General features: G+C 43.1%; 1 protein-coding gene and 1 pseudogene across 4 annotated transcripts in view; one reads left to right on the plus strand and one right to left on the minus strand.

The window, feature by feature from the left end:
• Nucleotides 1–10,071, minus strand: part of STRADA (STE20 related adaptor alpha) — a 33,972-nt gene extending 23,901 nt beyond the window's left edge. For 3 of the 4 annotated variants that reach the window (XM_053567891.1, XM_053567890.1, XM_053567888.1), the window contains exon 1: nucleotides 9,950–10,071. The gene's annotated coding sequence lies outside the window, so the exon portion shown is untranslated. The remainder of the gene's footprint in view (nucleotides 1–9,949) is intronic. The other variant, XM_053567889.1, reaches the window with a different exon arrangement.
• LOC128571291 (uncharacterized) lies at nucleotides 8,418–8,555 on the plus strand (annotated as a pseudogene).
• Nucleotides 10,072–13,896: the final 3,825 nt, after the last annotated feature.

The following is a 13,896-nucleotide window of genomic DNA, read 5'->3' on the forward strand; positions in this document are numbered from 1 at the left end:
TTTTTATTAGAGACAGTGTCTCACTTTATCAGCCTTGGTGGCGTCACAGCTCACAGCAACCTCCAACTACTGGGATTAGGTGATTCTCTTGCCTCGGTCTCCTGAGTAGCTGGGACTATAGGCACCCGCCACAACGCCCAGCTATTGTTTGTTGCAGTTTGGCCGGGGCTGGGTTCAAACCCACCACCCTCGGTATATGGGGCCGGAACTTCACCCACTGAGTCATAGGTGCTGCCCTTCTTTTTATTTTTGAGACAGTCTCACTACGTTGCCCTCAGTAGAGTGCCGTAGCATCACAGCTCACGGTAAACCTCAAACTCTTGGGCTTAAGCAATTCTCTTGCCTCAGCCCCCCAAGTAGCTGGGACTACAGGTGCCTGCCACAACACCCGGCTATTTTGTTGTTGTTGTTACAGTTGTCGTTGTTTTAGTTGGGCTGGGTTCGAACCTGCCAACCTGGTTGTATGTGGCTGGCGCCCTAACCACTTAGCTACAGGTGCAGCCCGTCCTGCTTTTTTATCATCATTCTTAAGCAACATTTATATGATATGTCTAAATTTTAGACTTTTGTCTACTAATCTCTGACTATGGTAGTTGAAGACTAAGCTTTCCTATAACATCTTCTTCCACCCTCTGTCTTGCACTGATTCTCCCAACGTAGTTCTGGTGTAATTTTTGGTTAAATCAATAATCTACATTTACATTATTATGACTATGCCAATGTGGTTCATAACTGAGGCAACTGGAGAAGACCACGTCTCCTTTTTCTTTTCTTTTTTTGAGACAGATTCTCACTTTGTCACCTCTAGTAGCGTTCCATGGTGTCACAGCTCACAACAACCTCGGACTCCTGGGCTCAAGTGATTCTCTTGCCTCAGCCCCCAAGTAGCTGGGACTTATTAGGCTCTGATAGGATAGAGAAATGATTAAGGAAGCCACCACAACATCCAGCTATTATTAGAGGCAGGGTCTCTCTCTTTAGCTCAGGCTGGTCTCGAACTTGTAAGCTCAGGAGATCTGCTCACCTAGGACTCCTAGAATGCTGTGATTACAGGTGTGAGCCCTTCCAACACATGATCTTAGCCAAAAGGCTGAGAAGCAATGAGCCCTTCCAATAAAAATTTACAAACTGTTACTTAAAAACTCAAAGCTGCTGGGCAAGATGGCTCACACCTGTAATCCTAGCACTCTGGGAGGCTGAGGCAGGTGGATGGATAGCTTGAGCTCACCAGTTTGAGACCAGCCTGAGCAAAAGTGAGACCCTGTCTCTACTAAAAATAGAAAAACTGAGGCAAGACGATTGTTTGACCCAAGAGTTGGAGGTTGCTATGAGCTTTGATGCCACGGCACTCTACCCAGGTGACAGCTTGAGACTCTGTCTCATACAAAACAAAACAAACAAAAAAAACCTGAAAGCTTTTTGGAGTAGAGATGGCATCTCCCTATGTTGCCTGTGCTGGTCTAGAACTATTGGCCTCAAATGACCCTCTTGCCTCTAATTTTGAGAAGTTCAGCAATGAATGTGAGAAAGAACCCACTTGGTCTTTAATGACAAAGAAATTAAGACAATGGAAATAAAATGAAACATAGTGCATGTCTTTTAGTGAACCAAGGTTGTTCTTAGCTTTCAAGTTTTAGAATGGGACTGCAGACAATGCATGATAAACTTAAATCATGATTACAGAGCAGAATGTAATTTTTTTAACATGAAAGCTTATCGAGGAAGAAAAAGATAGGCTTACAGAGCAAGAGCAGGATATATGTTTACAAAAGACATATTCATCATTGACAACAAATGGTCTCTCATTACTGAGACAAGGAAAAGGCTCATAAATGTCTTTAAATTTGATAATATGAAAGCAAAGGTTAGGCTGTTAGAAGATGGAAGAATGAAGAGACAGGTATGACTGGGGAAGCTAATGTCCCTATCTTTCCAAGAGGGTAAATGTAAAGCTGAAAGTGGATAGGATAATAAATAGAAATTTATGTATAATATTTAAGATCACAAAGCTAACCAATAGAAGACCTACAAACTGAGGGACTCAACTATCAATAGTTGGGAGTGGGCAAGAGGGGGTAGTGCAAAATTCAGTGTTACCTCTCACCCTCAGAAAAGGATATGCTTCCTTAAGTCATTTCCCTATCCTATCAGAGCAGAATGTCTACATTTCTTGTTTGGAATTACAGAAGTCCATCTGGGAGGTCAAGGCTGGAGGACTGCTTGAACTCAGGAGTTCGAGACCAGCCTGAGCAGAGCAAGATCCTGTCTCCACTAAAAATAGGAAAAACAAATAGGAAAAATTAGGTGGGTGCAGTGGCATGCACCTGTAGTCCCAGCTAGTCGGGAGGCTGAGGCAAGAGGATTGCTTGAGCCCAGGGGTTTGAGGTTGTTGTGAGCTAGGCTAAGGCTCTGGCATTCTGGTGGCAACAGAGTAAAACTCTGTCATAAAATTAAAAAATAAATAGATAAAATAATAAAATAAATAAAAAACACAAAAACCATAACCCCCCAAAAAACCCAAACCAAAAATGATTAATGGGGAGCAGACGCAGGGACAGGGAAAGGTGAAATAAAAAACTACTGCTTTTCAGTATCAGGCCTCTGTACCATTACTTCAGTAATTGCATGCAGGTATTTTCTTTGATAAAATTTTATTGGCTCAGTGAGTAGGGCGCCGGCCCCATATACCGAGGGTGGTGGGTTTAAACCCAGCCCCGGCCAAACTGCAACAAAAAAATAGCCAGGTATCGTGGCGGGCGCCTGTAATCCCAGCTACTCAGGAGGCTGAGGCAAGAGAATTGCCTAAGCCCAAGAATTTGAAGGTTGCTGTGAGCTGTGACACCATAGCACTCTAGACGAAGGTTAATAAGTGAGACTCTGTCTCAAAAAAAAAAAATTCAAAAAAAATTTTTATTAATTAATACAAAAGATATCATCTGAGATGGTTTAGAGTAGCTCTACCTAGTGACTAGGGGTAAATATTATATAAATTCTCAAGGACCTTTCTATTTTCACAACGAATCATGTAAAAATCACCAACTTTTTATGACATTAAAATCATTATGTTGCAGCCAAATGTTGCGGCCGGGCACTCTGGGAGGCCAACGAGTTAGTGACCAGCCTGAGCAAGAGTGAGACCCCCATCTCTACTAAAAATAGAAAAACTGGCTCAGCGCCTATAGCTCAGCGGCTAGGGCACCAGCCACATACACCGGAGCTGGCTGATTCGAATCCAGCCCAGGCCAAGTACAACCAAAAAATAGCCAGGTGTTGTGGTGGGCATCAATGTTGAGGTAACATTGAATTTTGCACTAGTCCCAGCTACTTGGGAGGCTGAGGCAAGAGAATCACTTAAACCCAAGAGTTTGAGGTTACTATGAGCTGTGATACCACAGCACTCTACCGAGGGCGGGCGGGAAGGAAGGAAGGGAGGGAGGGAGAGAAGGAAGGAAGGAAGGAGGAAAGGAAGGCTGAGGCAACACTATCGCAAAAAAAAAAAAAATAATAATAATAATCATTATGCTGCCTTCAAAGTGGAAGGGAAGGACAGATGAATGATATGCATTTGAAAGACATAGTCACATTTAATGACAAGAATATTTACCCTAAAAAATTTAAAAAAAGAGTATTTACCCTGTGGCTTAGGTTATTTTGAGTAATCAGCACATATTTAAAGTAAAAACTTTGATTTAAAAATACTGTTAATGAAGGTTCTCTGGCAATTTATTTATTTATTGAGACAGAGTCTTCTGGCACTTTAGATATATATATATATATTTTTTTTTTGTAGAGACAGAGTTTCACTTTATTGCCCTCAGTAGAGTGCCGTGGCATCACACGGCTCACAGCAACCTCCAACTCCTGGGCTTAGGCGATTCTCCTGCCTCAGCCTCCCAAGTAGCTGGGACTACAGGTGCCCACCACAATGCCCAGCTATTTTTTTTGTTGCAGTTTGGCGGGGGCTGGGTTTGAACCCGCCACCCTCGGTATATGGGGCCGGCGCCCTGCTCACTGAGCCACAGGCACCACCCCACTTTAGATATTTTTAAATTGTTCTTACAGGTAGTAGTAGATAATTTGGTGCCATCATGAGCTTAGCTCTCAGATAAACAGTGCATTTTGTTTTCGTTTTTGGTAAGTAGTCCAGAATGGTTACCAATTTCCAGTACTTTACAGCCTTCCTCCAGGTACTTTGGCTACTTTTTCAATAATGCTACTTTCGGTGGCACCCATAGCTCATTGGATAAGGGCGCCAGCCATATACACCGAGGCTGGTGGGTTTGAACCCGTGGGCCAGCTAAAACAACAAAGACAACTGCAACAACAACAAAAAAATAGCCGGGCGTTGTGGCAGGTGCCTATAGTCCCAGCTACTCAGGAGGCTCAGGCAAGAGAATTGCTTAAGTCCAAGAGTTTGACTGCTCACTGTGATGCCACAGCAGTCTACTGAGGGTGACATAGTGAGATTGTCTCAAAAAAAAAAATAATAATAATAATGCTACTTGCATGTCAAAGTTTCTCTACAACCAGTAGGCAACAAAGATGAATTAGTTGACATGTCTCCAACTGTATGCATCCCTATTTTCCATTTATTATGTGTAATCACTATCAATAACATATTTCAAATTGATTTAATTTCTTTTTTGAGACAGTCTCACTATGTCACCCTCAGAAGAGTGCCGTGGAATCACAGCTCACACCAACCTCAAACTCTTAGGCTTAAGCAATTCTCTTGCCTCAGCCTCCCAAGTAGCTAGGACTACAGGTGCCCGCCACAATGCCCGGCTGTTTTTTGTTGTTGTCATTGTTTAGCAGGCCCAGGCTGGGTTCAAACCCACCAGCCCTGGTGCATGTGGCCAGTGTCCTAACCACTGAGCTATGGGCGCCAAGCCTGAACTGATAATTTTTTAAACAAATCAATGTAAGGACTGAAAGAACAACTTAATGAAGTTAATTTGTTTTTTAAAAACGAATATTTAACACCATATATATATTAGCAAAGCAATATTACTAGTGGACAGATCCAGAAATACCCTTATTATTTAGAATCAGTCTTAAGTGGTTATTTATTTTTTGAGATAGAGTCTCACTATGTCACCCTCAGTAGAGTGTGAGGGCATCACAGCAACCTCGAATTCTTGGGCACAGGAGTCTCTTGCCTCAGCCTCCTGAGTAGCTAGAACTATAGGCACCCACAATACCCAGCTATTTTTAGAGACAGGGTCTCACTCTTATTCAGGCTGGTCTTGAACCTGTGAGCTCAAACAATCCACCTGCCTCGGCCTCCTACAGGGCTAGGATTACAGGCATGAGCCGCTGCTTAAATGGTTATTTATTTTTAAAAAATCCACTGCTTGTTCAAGGCTATAACTGAAATCCTAAAGAATGGCAAGAATGAGGCTTTAGTCTTAACTAGAATAACTAAATCCTATACATAAACTTTTCACAAAGTATCTCTAAGTATCAACAATAGAATAATCTGATACACTTTAGTTAAGAGCACTGGTAGAAATAGTAATGATTATGGACAGATTTGCACATTTAGACTGTAAAAAGGTATTGGGGCTCTAGTAATCTTACAAACTCAGGGTATATGCTGGCGACAGGACTCAAAAGATAACCAAGAGCAGTTTTCATTATTTTCAAATGTCTCAGTTCCTCCTCTGATAAGAGCCTGGTGCCTGGCCATAGGAATACAAAAAGGTGTAAGATATTCCTGGAAAATAAGGAGCTTACAAACTAGTTGCAGAAATAGGACACCCAGGCCAGGCATGGTGGCTCAGGCCTGTAATCCTAGCACCCTGGGAGGCTTGCTTGAGCTCACGAGTTTGAGACCAATCCAAGCAAAAGCGAGACCTTGTCTCTACTAAAAATAGAAAAAACTGAGGTAAGAGGATTGCTTGAGCATTGGAGGTTGCTGTGAGCTATGACGCCATGGCATTCTACCCACGCCAACAGCTTGAGATTCTGTCTCAAAAAAAGAAATAGGACACCCAAGATAAATAGGAAGACAACAAAACAAACAAGTAGAAATGAGTGATGGGCAAATCCTTATGGAGTTCAGCAAAGGGAGAGATTACTATGAGCTGGGTAATACTGTAATATCGAGTAGGAATTAAAGAAAATGTAAATTCCAAGATAAAAACAGTAAATTCCAAGATAAAAATGTAAATTCCAAGATAAAAATCAGCTACTGATTATTTTGTTTTAGTGCTTATAGTAGTCCCTCTTTCCATGGTTTCACTTTATGAGCTTTCAGTTTAGGTCAGTTGAGGTCTCAAAACATTATTAATAAATGAAGACTCCCAGAAATCAACAATTTGTAAGTTTTAAATTGTGCGCTGTTCTGGAATAGTGTGATGAAAACTTGTACCCTCCTGCTCTATACTGCCTGGGACATGAATCATCCCTTTGCCTAGTCTATCCACCCTGTCTATGTTACCTACCCATCAGTCACTTAGCAAATGATTTGATTAACAGATCAATTGTTACAATATCACAATGTGATACTTTCTGGGGTTTCAGGAATCCACTGGGGGGAGGGGGAGTCAGAGGCAGGCAGATCCCTTGAGCTCAAGAGTAGGAAACCAGCCTGAGCAAGAGCAAAATGCTTCTACTAAAAATGAAAAAAATTAGGTTTTGTGGTGTGCACAGCCTTAGTCCCAGTTCCTAGGGAGGCTGAGGAAGGAGAACTGCTTGAGCCCAGGAGGATGCTGTGAGCTGTGATGATGCCTTGGCACTCAACCCTGGTGCCTGGCCATAGGGATACAAAAATGTGTTAAGACATTTGCCTTATGGGCGACAGAGTGAGACTGTCTCAAAAAAAAAAATTTAAAAAAAGGTATCCACTGGGAATCTTAGAACATATCCCACATGGATATGGTGGGAGTACTATACTTTGTCTTGTCCACAGGTATATCTCCCAGCTCGTAGAACAATGCTTCCTAAAGCCGCAATGTAATTTCATTGTTAAAAAGGGGTCGCGACCCACAGGTTGAATAATGTAGAATGCCTGCCACATAATAAGCACTCCAATAACACTGAAGACTGGCCAAATATGCAAAGAAGTATTTTAGCACTTTGAGTATACACTCAAGTTAATGTGAGGGCAGTTACAGAAAAGGAACTCCACATACCCGAGAACAGTAAACAGGCCTTAAATGCATGCTAGAGAGTGGATTTTATTCAGCAGTCAGAAGCCACTGTAGGTTTTGAATAGAAAGGTGACAAACACAACATTGGTCTAAGGGAGGGTCTCTGAAATTTCATTGTGTGTGCAAATCACTTCAAGATCTTGTTAAAATGCAGACTGATTCAGAAGGTCTGGAGAGGAGACTGATAGTTCTAAAAAGTTCCAAAGTGATGGTAACACTGCTGATCCATGGCCCATAATATTAACTAATGTTAGAGAACTCTTATTAGAAGGAACATTTTAAGGAATATTCATCTCCCAAGGGTGGGGAGGGGAAGATGAAAATTACCCAGGGAAAGGAATGCCAGTTAGAATATAGACCACATCTGTGACGGTAAGACCCTGTGGCACTGGGAATGTTAATGAAATAGATAGATGGGGGAGAAGGACGAATAAAGAAATTATAAAACATTTAGTTAGAGAGGACCCCAGAAGTCATCTGGTCATCCTCTACCCTTTGGAAGAATATATTTTACAAACTCCTGGATATAATGTTATCTAGTTTCTACCTGAAAACTTTCTATGCCACAGACTCATTCCCTTATCAGGTAGCTCATTCTACTTGTGGACAACTTTGATGACTCTGTTTTTCGTATGTGTGACCTGAGTGACTGGGGAAAGAGTAGTCCATGACAGAAGATGGATAGCTCAGAAGTAGAAGGATGAGTTTGAGTTTTTAAATCATATTGAGGCTGAGAAGATAGTTACAGTATGCCAAAAGGAAATACATGGCATTCAGTTAGAAAAGTAGGACTGATGCTTAAGACAGAGTTTACATGGCAAGGTGGATTTGAGAATCAGCACTTAAGAGTACAGAAAAATTCAGTCCTTACATTTGGAGGGGGGATAAAAGAAGTGACAGAAATTCACTAAAATAGAAATGGTGGCAGAAAAGCAGAAAGTTGAGAAGCAAGCCCATAGGTCTATACGTGTATTTAGGGGACGGCCCTTGAAAGACAACTAAGAAGCAGAGCTCAAAGAAAACACTTTAAAGATCTTGCTTTCTCTCCTGGATCATCTCCTGCCTCCACCCTGGCTAACTTTGACCTGTCCCTCAGTACTCACCTCAAATGTTCTGTGCTATGGAAAGTCCTCTCTCACCCCCTTAACTCCCATCCAAATCTAACATCTACCACACTCTTAATTGACAGTTTATCGCTCCCACTAGGAATACAGGTTCCTTGAGGGCAGAGAATGAACTTTATCATATAGTGTTTTACTTCCAATTGCTTCTCAGCCTTTTGGCTAAGATCAAGTGTAGTGTTTTACTTCCAGGGGCTACCATTAAATTAATAATAGTAAAAATAATAAAAGTGGTAAACATTTATGGCAAACTTACTATGTGCCATGAACTGTAGTAAATGCTTCATGGAGATCAGCTCACAAGTATTATCCCTGTTTTACAGATCAGGAAATTAGGGTGAAGGTAGGCTAAATGCCCAAAAGTCACACAGGCAAGTGATAGGGGACTGATTAAATCTGTTTTAAAGCTGGTGCTCTAGAAACCAGAGTAATGATCAAGAAGCCTAAGGAGAAGTTTCAAGGCTGGGTGCACAAAGATAAAGTGACTAAGAGAATATCAACTGATCAGCAAATACTGCCGACCAGATGCCAAATGATATAGAAAAAATTAATTAAAAATTTGTTCCTTTCTCCTTATTCTTGTCACTGGTTTTCTAAACTTCCTCCATGTCTGGGGTCACAATTATAAGCACTGCATTTAAGCTAAAACACGTCAAAGAAACCTGGTGAAAGGGTAGGGGACAGATTTGACCAGTTCAGCACTGTAATTAATGGCTGAATTAATAGGCTCCAGGCCTGAGGGAGGTGATCAAATTCGATGTCTTCATCAACTCTCAGGGACAAGACACACAGTCTCGTGTGTCTTTACAAAGTAAGAATCAGTCGATGAAGAACTGTCTTAATACCACAAATATATATATTGGAACATGGCTCTACTTCAACAGATATTACAAAACAGGCCCGATTCCAACGGCTTTTCCCGTTTGGGGTAATAAGTCAAATTAAAGTACGCCACGATATTAACAGAAAGCTGGGCAAAGAGGTTAGTTCCCCATTTCCTGAGAACCAGAGCAACTTTAGTTAACCACTCCCCTTCCCCCTTCTCCATATCTGGTGTGGGTACTTAAAACATACTTGGAAAACAAAAAGACAATTAGAAACTCTACGTTTTGGCTGAGTATGTAAGTCTATGGACTTACACTTAGAGTCCATAAGACTTACATACTCAGGGTTAGGGGTATGGGTAGATCTTGTGTCCTCATGAGGGAGGGCTTCGCGGGCTGCCATGTCCAGCCTGGGAGGACATGGGTAGATCTTGTGTCCTCATGAGGGCTTCGCGGGCTGCATGTCCAGCCCGGGAGGAGACGGACGGGGGAGTAAGAAGAGGTCAGCACTGGGATCAAGAGGTGGTGCAGGACAGACTGACACCGGCCCCAGGTTTCCCACCTGGAAGCCCCAGGGACAAAGAGGGATTGGGAAAGCAGAAGCTCGCGCCTCTCTTGCCCGGCAACTCAGCTCCAACGTCTCCCGGCCAGGCCCAAGCCTATTCTGCTGTCAGGCTGCGGCCCCTCATTGAGGGAATGAGGACGCGGGTTAAAGGCAGCCCGTGGAGGGCGAGGGTGAGCTCGGGATGGCCGTTTTGACGAATGTTCGGCCCGGAGGAGATGGAATCGGCGTCAGGGCGAGGAGGGACAGGACCCTGGAGCGCACCAGGCGGCCCCGCCAGCCGGGTACCTGTTCCTGGAGTTAGCGAGTAGTCCGGATCGTCTCAGCTCCGCCTCCTCAGTTTTATGGCCGCGCCGCCGCCAGGCCGGTTGCTGGGAGGGAGGTACGCAACGTGCCATGCGCAGTAGGGCTGCTCGGGCGGCGCCTCCCCGCCCCGCGCGAGTGAGGAAGCCCCGCCCCGCCCCACGCGGAGAAGGAAGCGGCGCGGCGCCCGCGGTTCTCTTCGTAGTGTGCCGGTGGTCTAACTCTGGCTCGGAGAGGGCGATTTGTCCTAGAGAGTGGAAGCCAAGGACCTGGGCGTCACCGGTGTGTAAGGAGCACTCCAGAGCCTATGCCCCCGCAGCAGGAGATGAAGTAGGTAATTTCAATAACAAAGGGTTCTCGAGGACTAGAAAAAGGCCGACCACCTCTGGCTCCTCTGACTTGGCTACTCTTGAGGATTTTTTTTTCTTTTTGTGGTAGAACTTATGTGGAAAAACCCATCTCTCACTTATCTTTTAAGACATCTTAAACACCTATCACTTTGGCCCTAAGGGCACCACACAACAAACTCTAAAGGGGAAATCTACCTTTTCCAAATTCCTTGTCGGTAAAATGGGGAAATAGCTCAACCCTGCCCCCTTCTTGGTCTTTTTGTCCGCGAACCCTACCACATCCACAGTTCAGAGGCAGGCTGTTTGCGGAAACCTGTGATAGGGTTTGCCCAACCCAAGCTATGCAAGGCTTGAGAAATGAGGGAGTGTTAAATGAGGGAGTAAGACTCCCTTCTGAGACTAGGTTTTCCAGTGACTTACTACACTCCCTATTAGCAGGCAGTGTCCAAAAAGTGGATATATGCCATAACACTCCCTTTCCTAGTTGTGACCCTTGAAACATTTATACTGTCCTAACTTAAAGACCAGGGAGGAGTTGAGCTACATCCAAGCATGGAAATATGCCACTTAAACTGAGTGGTCTTGGCCATGCACCTGTAAGTATGCGAAAGTCTCACTCGATTTTACACACACCACTTTGAGCCTATCTGATTCTTTAACATTCCAAAGCACTACTCCTAAGTTCTCCAAATAAGATGCCACTCTCAGGAGCAAACTTGGTAAATTCACAAATCAAGGTAGCAGTAGAAATAGAAATAAAATTATTAGGTAGATGGTTAGAAATCTGGCTGTCCTGGGGAAGGACAAGGGGGTAGCCCCCCATCTTGATGCTGCCCACCCTAATTTTGTCCCAAGTGATTGCTTACACCTGGCGAGGGCAGAGTCCTACCAGTCTACCAATCAGAAGTTAGCATGCCAACTGCAAAAGGATGTAGTTGACTCTCTAGCCTGGCAACAGGTACAACAAAGTCTTAAAGATGACCTAGAACAGCCTTGAGACTAATTTATCATGCTAGTGGCTTAAGTCTATAATGTGGTCCCCACTACCCAGTAGGCTTTCAGAGAGGCTCATGGGAGGTCCGCATGGGCAGTTAAGACTGATTCCAAGTGACCTCTGAGCCACCAGGTAGGCCCAACTCAGACATTTAAAAAAATACAAGCACTGGCCATAACAGGTCTCTTTGCCTACTTTGGCAATGTAGGTTTGTTTGTTATTTGTGGCAAACATATCTTGCTTTGTAAACTTTTGCTCTGTAAACCTTTCTCTTCCTCAGTAAACTTTGTTTCATGCTTGCCTTACTTTGGGGTATCTGGGTCATTTTTCAACCAAGAGTGCTCCAAGAACTAAGGAACCTAAGAAGCTGCCTGAAACCCCATTTGGGGATGCAGGCAGCTGCTTTGAAACCCAACAAAATTCCTGGCAGTGTTCTATTGAAAAGACTTTCACAGATGGTCTTTGGAATTGGGAGTGTTAGAGAAGACTGCCTGAAAAAATGCCTAACTTGTTGCAGTCATTACAATGGGGAGTTTAAACATGAAGGTCCTTCCCATCTGTACTAATACTAGTAGCGCAGATGCTACATCATTTTCTGGATGGCAAAAGGGGGCAAAAGATTTTTACCAACTTCATAATCATCCACAAATGCTATTTAGAGAACCGTTGGCCCAGATTCTGCTGTGACTGTTTCAAGGAGCAAATCTATATAAGCTTTTTTAGTTTCCTCTGCAAAAGGCCTCCCACATGCTAATGCAGATAATTTAGAACAAACAGTGCGAGGAAGGTCAACTTTTAGAGTTTACAAAGTCTGTCTTTTCCTGCTTTGCTTTTGACTTGTCATGAGTCCTGGGATATATAAGCTCTGTAATGTATTTCACTTACTCAGAAAGGTTAGGACTCTTAAGATTTCCAGAGCTTTCTGAAACTGGCCTGAAGCCTAGAGGAATGAAGATTAGCTATTACTGTTTAACTCAGAGTACTATTTATTTATTTTTTTATTTTAGAGACAGAGTCTCACTTTATCGCCCTTGGTAGAGTACTATGGCATCACAGCTCACAGCAACCTCCAACTCTTGGACTTAAGCAATTCTCTTGCTTCACCCTCCCAAGTAGCTGGGACTACAGAATGCCCAGCTATTTTTATTGTTGTTGCAGTCTGGCTGGGGCCGGGCTTAAACCCGCCACCCTCTGTATATGGGGCTGGCGCCCTACCCACTGAGCCACAGGTTCCGCCCAGAGTACCTAGTTTAAACTAAGTACACCTGGCATCTTCAACCTACCACATAACTGTGAAAAAGGTAAAACTAATTGCCTCTGATACTCAAGTAAGAAATACAGGGAAATGTATATGATGAGCAGAACAGACTGAATAGCATTATTTAATTTATAGAGCACTTTACATCTCAAAGCACTTTACAGGTATTATCTAATATGATACTTGAGCAGCCATCTAAGAGATGAGTCATATTATAATGCCTTACCAAGTCTCTTTCCCTATGGGCACCTGGGTCTCTGCCCACAAATCCAGGAATCTTTCCAGAAGCAGAAACCTAGCTTCAACTCCAGGTTTGCTACAGCTTTGCTAAGTGATATATCTATAGGCAAGAAAAATATGAAGAAAGCTATATGGCTGGGTGTTATGGCTCATGTCTGTAATTCCAGCACTTTGGGAGGCCAGAGTGGGCAGATTGCCTTACAAGTTCAAGACCAGCCTGAGCTAGAGTGAGACCCCACCTCTAAAAATAGCTGGGCATTGTTGCAATCACCTGTAATCCCAGCTACTCGGGAGGCTGTGGCAAGAGGATTGCTTGAGCTCAAGAGTTCAAGGTTGCTATGAGCTGTGATGCTACAGCACTCTACTGAGGGTAACAAACTGAGACTTGGTCTCAAAACTAAACACCCCCCCCCAAAAAAAACAAAGTTATACTATTTAGATGAATTAGGTAAATTCGAAAAGAATACTTAGTTTTAAAAGACGAAGATAGTAACAAAGCATCCAATAGAATATATAGACACAAGATTCTCCCTTTGAGAAAAAAATGTCAGTTTTCTTCTGAAACTGGTATTATTTCCCAGAGCTGAGAAGATGGCATTCAACTTGTACAAAGATAAAAAAAATTGCTTTCTTTCATATGTGATCAAATATTTTGCTGATCAAACCCCAGAAACTGAGATAATACTTTCTGCTACTCTGTTTCAGCAGTCTATAATGTAAGCCACTTCTATGGGTATAGCTCTTCTTCCTCTTATATCCTTTCACATCATTCAAAATGAGGCAGAAACAGTAAGATAACCTGGGAGGACAAACCACAGCATTTCAACCTCTTTCACCAAATGCAACAGGTCTTGTAAAATATGATTCTAAATAATCTTCGCATTGCCAGTTCCTACTGAAGGAATGGAATGAGACTATCAAGCAATGTTTTTCTTTGGTCTAAATCCCATCTAAAGATTTGGTAGGGAAGTTTTTTGTTACTCAAGAAAAAAGGGTGCCTGTAGCTCACTGGTTAGAGTGCCACACACGGGGGTTGGCGGGTTCGAACCCGACCATTTTTTCTCAAAGGGAGAATCTTGTTTAACCCTGC

This window comes from Nycticebus coucang, chromosome 18 (genome assembly GCF_027406575.1).
Source record: "Nycticebus coucang isolate mNycCou1 chromosome 18, mNycCou1.pri, whole genome shotgun sequence".
Classification (NCBI taxonomy): Eukaryota; Metazoa; Chordata; class Mammalia; order Primates; family Lorisidae; genus Nycticebus; species Nycticebus coucang.